This window comes from Alligator sinensis, unplaced genomic scaffold (assembly GCF_000455745.1).
Source record: "Alligator sinensis unplaced genomic scaffold, ASM45574v1 scaffold689_1, whole genome shotgun sequence".
Classification (NCBI taxonomy): Eukaryota; Metazoa; Chordata; order Crocodylia; family Alligatoridae; genus Alligator; species Alligator sinensis.
The window spans coordinates 130,004-138,004 of record NW_005842816.1 but is presented as its reverse complement, the minus strand read 5'-3'; the positions used below and the strand labels follow the sequence as shown (position 1 = coordinate 138,004).

General features: G+C 43.7%; 1 protein-coding gene across 1 annotated transcript in view; it reads right to left on the bottom strand.

Moving 5' to 3' along the window:
• The window catches only part of COL26A1 (collagen type XXVI alpha 1 chain), a 342,088-nt gene that overhangs the window by 257,956 nt on the left and 76,131 nt on the right, over positions 1 to 8,001 (bottom strand). The window lies entirely within an intron of this gene.

Here is an 8,001-nt window from a genome sequence, read left to right as displayed (position 1 = left end):
CCTGCCACTGGCATGGGTCAGACTCGATGATACTTTGAGGTCCCTACCAACCCTACCATCTATGAATTTATGATTTGGGTCAAACTGGTTTATGCAATGTCTGTCCCAGACCCCTTCCTGGTTTTATGAGTCCCCCAGAATCCCAGATGCTTCGCAGCCCTGGACTGGTCTCTCTGCTGGAGCAGGGCAGGGTTGGCCCCATCCCTCTCCTTCCTAGCCAGAGCACTATCACTACTCCAGCTGGCTAAGGGGCTGCAGCGGCTGCCAGGCTTCCCCCTGCCCCTGTCCCCCACCCCCTTGGTTACTCAAGCAGGGATCCCCCCTCCTGCCATTCTCCCACAGCAGGGACCCCACTGCAGGGACCCGGCAGTTGGCCATGTCCCCCTCCCCCCCAGCTACTGCTGAGAGGTGTCTGTGTGGGTCTCCAATTTCACTGGAATAAAGGCAGACAGCTAGTGGCTTGCAAATGCAAATGGCACCATGCAGATAAGAAGAGCTTGAAACTAATGAGAGAGATGTTTTCTTTTGTAGAGCTTGATAGGCTGATAAACTTTGCTCTGACAAGTAACCTCCTGGTTGCAATCTGTTAGTCTTCAAGAGGAGACAGAGAAAGCTGTTAGAAATGATCTGGTTTGCAGACCATATGAAGAAGCGGGGAGAGGGAGATTGAAAAGTTCAGTATTATCAACAGATGCCGAATCTGGCAACACTCCTGCTCCTTGAGCAGTGAGCAGGGAAGAGCCTGAGACAGTGCGGGCAGGGTTGGGGGTTTATACTCCTCCCTAATCAGTGTGGAAGGGAAGAGATGACAGCTCTAGCACCCCCCAAGTTTCTAGCCTGAGCCACTGCAGGCATGTGCCTGCAGTTCTGGAATGAAAAGGGAATGTCTATCCACCTCCAAATCGGTTCAAGGTTTGCAGGTTAGACTAAACTGCAAAGATTGAACCAATTCAGGCTCTTTGAATGTCTGTCCCTAGCCTTCTGGTTTGCTTAGCTGAGAAATCAGTGGAAATTCCTCCCCAATTTGGCAAACCCTCCCAACCTACTGCTTTGCAAGGATGTTGAGAACAAAAGACAACATTTCTGAAGTATCAATTAGCGATTTTTCTGTGCCCAAATTGAGCTCTTTTTGAGATGTCCTGATTTTCAGAGGGAAGACACTCTGCACTTTTTGCAAATCAAGCTTCTTCAAGAAGACTCCAATTGAACACACAAAAATTTCCCCCTGCTCACTTTTGAAAATTTAAGGGAGAAGCAAGAAGAAACTATGTGAAGGGGTGAAGCATCTCTTTACAGGTGCATGAATGAATAGCTTGTAAAAACCCAACATAAGCTAACGGAAATTAAAACAAACATTTTTACATGCTGAGTGGATCTTGAGGATTTATTGTTCAGTTTAATGGACTGAAAAAGAGGGGGAATTCCCATACTATAGGGAGATGTTAACACAGTAAAAATGCTTAAGTATGAGACAGATCCATTGGTGACATACCCTAAAGAACCCTAGTGATCCCACAGCAAGATTTTTCATATATACAACCAGCCTACATATCTGAAATATCTCATTCTCTAAGTCCAGGTATACAATACATCAATTAAGGAGAAGATTCCTAATGGAAGATTCAAGGAGATGCGTATTCACTTCTGAAGAGCTGCATGTGGCTCCGGAGCTGCAGGTTGGCCACCCCTGCTCTAGAGGCACCTTGTTCTATTTAGAGGTACTGCCTCTATGCGGAAGATAAAGCAAATTCAGCCCTTGGGTGCTGCAAACACAGATAGTAGGGCTATGCAAAGCTTTGGTCACTGATTTGATTCAGCAGAGATTTGGCCGGAATAAGCGGCCGAATCTCCCAACCCGAACCAAATCAGGAGACCCTTTAATCTCTCCAAATCAAATCGGAACCCACTGAATCGATTCGGAGATATTTGATGATTCAGATATAGACACAGCTTTAAATGTTTTTTCTCCATACTTCAAGGTACCACGCGGCTCGTGAATGCTGCAATGGTGAGGCAGATGGAGCGTCCCATGGGAGCGTGGGGGGGTCCCCAGTGCGCTCAGCAGTGAACTCAGAAGTGGACCAGAAGCACTTCCAGTCCTCTTCTGGGTCTGCCGCGGAGCACGCGGGGGCCCCCCTGTGCCACTGTGGGACACTCCATCTGCCCCACCATTGCAGTGTTCACAAGCCATGCCTGGTACCACAGGTTTGTAAAAAAAACAATTTAAGGCTGCGTCTATGGCCGAATCGCTGATTCTCCAAATTGGCATCGAATCTTTAGATTCAGATTCAACTGAATCGAATCGGGACAGTGATCCAAATCAACAAATTGAATCACTGTCCCCCGATTCAGGCTGAATCCAAATTGAATATGGCACATTTTGCACACCCCTTATAGACTGCTCAGGAGAAAACTACAGGTGCCTGATACTACTGGCTTCAGTGAAAATTGTGTGCAGCTGATCCAATAGCTGGCTCCCAGGGATTTAGTTACTGGTGAAACTGGAAACAAGCAGTTTTTGTTCATTCTTCCAGATTGGTTAGTTTATATGCAAAAATTGGTGCATCGACCAGCTCCCTGGAAAGCTGCCCATGCACCTATTTGGATTGTAAGGCCACAGGCATTCCTCATGGACATGCAAAGACAGGTTGCACTGCAGAGATGGAGAACACTTTGGAAGACAGAACTCTCCTTACAAAAGGACTCCAGCTGACAGAGAAATATAGACCCCCAAGCTAAATAAGAGACAGGGGTAGGAACAAAACAGGTTAATCTCAAATGAGCCAAGAAGGAAGGCTCACACAAAAGAAACAGCTGGCAGCTTCTCTGGAGTAAGTGAATAGACAGCAAGAAGAAACACAAGTCGAGATGCTATGCTGGGGATCTTTGAAATACTTCACTGTCAAATGCTTGGCACAGAGTCAAAATTTTTCCAATAAGGAAAAGAAACATAACACAAATGAATGGGAGATGGGAAATGGCCTAAACCTCAGTCTGGCTGCGCTGACATCTGTTTGTTAGCAGACTCTCTCTAATGAAACGCCCCTCTCGGCTGTCACAGCGCGGTTGCAAGACGCCTTCTTCTTTGGCAGGAGTTCCATTTGCTCACAAACCTTCTGATAACAGATCCTGATGGAACGAGAGCCCTGGCCCACTCCTTACACACAAGCAGATGAAACAGTTGTAGAGGCAGAGCTGGGAAAAATAGGGAAGATGTGCATTATTGCCTGCCTGCAGCTTCCAGTCCTGTGGCATAACTCTGGTCACACCCCTCTAAATTCCAGGGTAAAAATGGAAGGAACAATAGTCTTGAGTGTGGCACAGCACTTTCTCTTGGTGGTATTCTTGACTAAATAGTCTTGTAGAAGTGATGTAACCACCCTGGATAGAGCGCATTATCCTCAGAACTAGAACTTCATTAGGCAGGTCAAGCAAAGGGTCCAGAGAGAGACTCCTCTACGCAACAGGGAGAGACTTGGAGGCTGACCGAGCAAAGAGGGAAGGTTATTTCTAGATATATAAATTTTTATTGTTGTTTTCCCTCTAGGCGTGACTAGGTGTAAAGAAGCCTCCATCACTGGGCTTTGGAAAGTCAAATGAAAATTATATATGGTGGCAACCATTGATCCGCCTGGATCACGGTGTATGCACGGGAGTCACCCAGAAGTTTGATGCATATGCCTGGGCAGGCATTTTGGAGGAGTGAAAGCTGCCTAGACCGTCATGCCCCCTTTAGGCCAGTAAGACAGAATCTAAAGACCAGACTGAGTCCAGATGTTTAGTGGCCCCGTGGCTGTAGCTGTATAGGTGTCAGGGAATTGAACCCAGATCTCCTGTGTGGCAGACAAGGATTCTACCACTGAACCACCCAAATAAAAACTACTACTTTTTCTAAAACCATTTTCTCAGTTTCAGAAGGCTGCTGCTTTCTTATATTTTTCCACACACAGGTGGTCCCAAAAGGAGATGGCTGCTAAGGGAGACACTGAAAGAGAAGGGTTAGACTCCAAGGACTCATGCTCATGATCTTAAGAAGCGCATGAGAGGAAGGAATCCTCAGTCATTCTGGTGTACTACCAAAGGGAACACAGGGAAGGTAGAAGATCAATGAGATGGACAGTCTACCAGGTGGTATTCCACCCTGCTAGCCAGGGCAGCATGCTCAGCACTGTGCATTAGCCACAAGTGATCAGCAGGTCCAAACAGGAGCACTACCCAGTGTTCCTGAAGCTTAGTGTCAAAGAGAGACAGAGAAATCATTTAAAAGGCCTAGATAAGAGGTTTAAAAGATATAGCAAACCCAGTGCAGCAGGGGAATACACACAGTAGAAATCAGACAGGACCAAGAGATGGGTAAAAATCCTTGCTGCTTCCTCGAAAAGGCACACCATGTACAAATTAAACCTGCAACAAAGCAATGGCCAATAATCGCCAATCGAGTCTTTTACCAAAACTGTCTTGTATTTCATGTAGAAAAAGCAGCTTTAGGAAAGGCTACTGGAGAGACCAGCAGCCAAGATGAACAGGATCTCAAGAAAAGTAAAACTTTAAACCAGTAACCTGCACACAACTCCCAGAAGTCCAAGCACTGGCATTTTGAGCCAAGTTTGCTCCCACACCTGCAGTTCTTGACAGCAACCCTTCCTGGGATTTCTATCCATCTCTGCATGAAACTATTTAAATGCTTGACCTATTAAACAATATAAAAAGGGGTTTGGGGTGGCAGGAACTTGGCCTGTCTATATTAAATCACTGTACAATTCAAAGAGTTACCAGAAGATTAATGAGTGCCCTTGATCTTCACTTGGGGTCTCACGAAGGAACAATGACTTGCCAGGAACACTTCCAAAGAAAGCGTGGTATAGCCATTTCTGGCTCATAAAAAAAAAAACCCCAATCAAGTGACACTGGCACTCCAAGTCTACAAGATGTCCTGGCCAAAGGTTATTCTGTGCCTGAACAGTTTGTCCAACTAAAACATGGCAATCCAGATGCTTTACGAACAACCACTGAGGTTAAAACTCCAGTAATCCTTATAATGCTGTTGGAAGTCACCATTTGGCACCCTTACAGATGTCACAAGTTCTTTGACTAGAGACATGGGTAGAGTTCAGCAAAACATTTTATTAGCCAATAGTATGTTCACTGGGGGCGGGGAGGAGGGGGGAGGGGAGAGAAATGGAGGGGAAGGGGAATACATTTTTCCGAAACTATTTGTGAATTAAACTCAGGCTTGCTAAATAGTTTCAACTGAGAAGACTTTAGTGAATCTAGTCCCCTAAAGTGAAGGGGCATCACCTCCACCTTATGAGTGATTACAGCATTCACCTAGGATATGGGTTACCTCATTTCTGTTCCCTACCATGCCAAGGGGATAAGTTAAAAAAAAAACAAAAAAAAAAAAACACCAAGCAATGAAATATTCTGGGGTAGGTAAGGGCTGTCCATGTCCCATAAAGGTGGGAGTTTGATTCGGGCATAAAAAAAAACGGACTTCTATTTCCCCTCTCTCAAGTGAGTGTCCTAATTACCAGTCTATAAAGGTATTCTGGAGGAGATCCTCCTTCAGGCTCTCAAAACTGTTCTGCTTTGTTCCAGACAGTCATTGAGATACCCATGATTCTCTGCCTGGGTAGTTAGGACATTCAACTGAAGAAGAGCTCTACACAGTTTCCAATCCCTGTCCAGTGACTGTTAATTGGATGTTAGTGTAGTGGAACAGTGCCAACAGCAGACATCATACCCTGGAGTACCCAACAGGCTGGTGGTTAGGATATTTTCCTGGGAGATATAGGTTCATATTTCCTCAGGCAGAAGACAGAATTAAATCCAGGTCTCCCAGTGTGCTCCACTTGCCAAACTACTGGATAGAGATGAATGACGCTACCACCAGTTGTCAGTCAAGCCCCTTGTTAATTCAGTAGTGATAGAGATTTAAGTGTTTTGACACCAAACAAAAGCACAAGAAGTGTCATCATCTGTTTTGCTGTGTGGGAGAGGAGGAAGAAACCTATTTAAATTCCATTCAATCCAAACTAAAATATTTCAATTTGCTACTGAACCAGGAAGATTAAAAACAGTTCCTGGAACCATAATAAAAGTAGCATAGGGCAGCAGGTAAAAGACTAGTCTTTTTGTCTGAATTCAAGTCATAAGATATGGGTCAGGCACAAAGGAGGTCATTTCCATGTGACATCAAGGCAATTGGTATCCACCAGTTCTAGTAGTTACTTCCATGTAACTTTATCAAAACAACGAGTGAATAACCAAATTACAGAACTAAGGTATCTAGGAGTGGAGGTATTTGACATCTGTGAACTAATATCATCTCTAAGCCTCAGGTGACTTTAACCACATGGCCTTTTGTTCTCAAGATGGTTCCTTCTCTGCCATGGCCATTATAATGGGCCACCTGCAACAGAGGTGCATTTCTTTAGGTCCATTTCCTTCTGAACCTTACTGCCTAAAAATCAGCTCACAACTCAGCCAAGTTTAAGTCAGTTCAAACCTTCTGTATCGGTAGCCTCAAAACTATTTCAATACTGGTGTTTCTGTGGTATTTTCAGTTCTGAAATTCCTCTTTGCCAATCATGCCGGTGCTATTTTGCAGCGTGTTCAAAACAAGTTGCCTCCTAGAGAAATTAAGTGTCACAATATCAAACAAAAATGATTAAGTCTTAGTTTTATTTCCTTGGACTTTCATGGATAAACAAAAATACAAAATCAGCATTTTATATACTACTATACTTTATTTAGGAAGGTTGCTGTACAAGTAGAGACACAGGATATTGACCCAGTGATTGTCTGGTACCAAATAGTTCCAGTCACATTAAAAAATAGATAAAACTTTTGCAAGTTAAAAAACATACGGTTAAAGCCAACACCTTTAAAACAGGAAAAGGATCAATTCTGGGAAAATTAAAAATGTCAATAGAAGTTTGGCTACAGCAGCATAAGACATAAAAAATGCTTCATATAAGCTGTGGTTGAAACAAGAACAGATAGATACCAAAGCAGATATATTACAGGCAAAAGAAAACTAAGTAATGCTGACCAGTGGCCAAATGGAAACTGGAGAACAACTGTGGTAACAGCAATACGGAAAATTAAAGTTCCATATGAACTTAATCATGGGAGCAGCTCAGTATACAATGTTTTGGAGATAGATTTTTCCAGGTGTTTATGACTGTAGTCCTACTAAGACAACAATGTTCTGTCTACATTATGAGGTGACTTCAAGCCCTGTCCCATAGCTGAACAGACTAGTGATGAGCAATTTCATTATTTTTACTAGCTAAATTAGGCTGTTGGCCCTTGTGCTGCAAAATAAGTTAGATGTAAAATCAGAAATGTGGAGTAGGTTTTCCTACATTCTTAGGGCATAGAAAGAAACCATTACAACCTGGAAGGGAGGGAAAGGGCCTAACCACTTGCAAGTTTGTCACCCGATTCATTTTACCCGTTTCATCCATCTGCTCTTACGGCAAGGTAATTTAACACTATTTCATTATCAGTTAAGCTGCCCCAATTTAACTTCCACTTGCCATGGGATAAGAATGGATAGACAAAACAGGTAAAAACAGATGGAGATGAACCACAGCAAGTCTTCCCCCTTTTAAGAGAACATGGTTGCTTACCTTACTCCACATTAGGAATGCCCATAGAAACAAACTTAGTGTGGAAAAATTGACCTGGAACAACAGTTGTACACTATCTCCACTGTAGACCGTGGAAAAATTGACCTGGAATAACAGTTGTACACTATCTCCACTGTAGACCATGTCCCAGGACTGTCATGGGTCAGATGGCGCAATATTAGCATAGCCTAGCAGATAGTGCAAAGGATGAATTCACAAAGTCTTTAGCAAGTCACAATCTGTGCTGGAACTTCTTATCTATAAAGCAGAGATAGCAGATACCTACTCACCTTTGGAAAGAGCTTTGAGACCAATGGATAAAGAGGACCTTATGAAAGCTCAGTTTTAGAAGTGACTGAGCAAT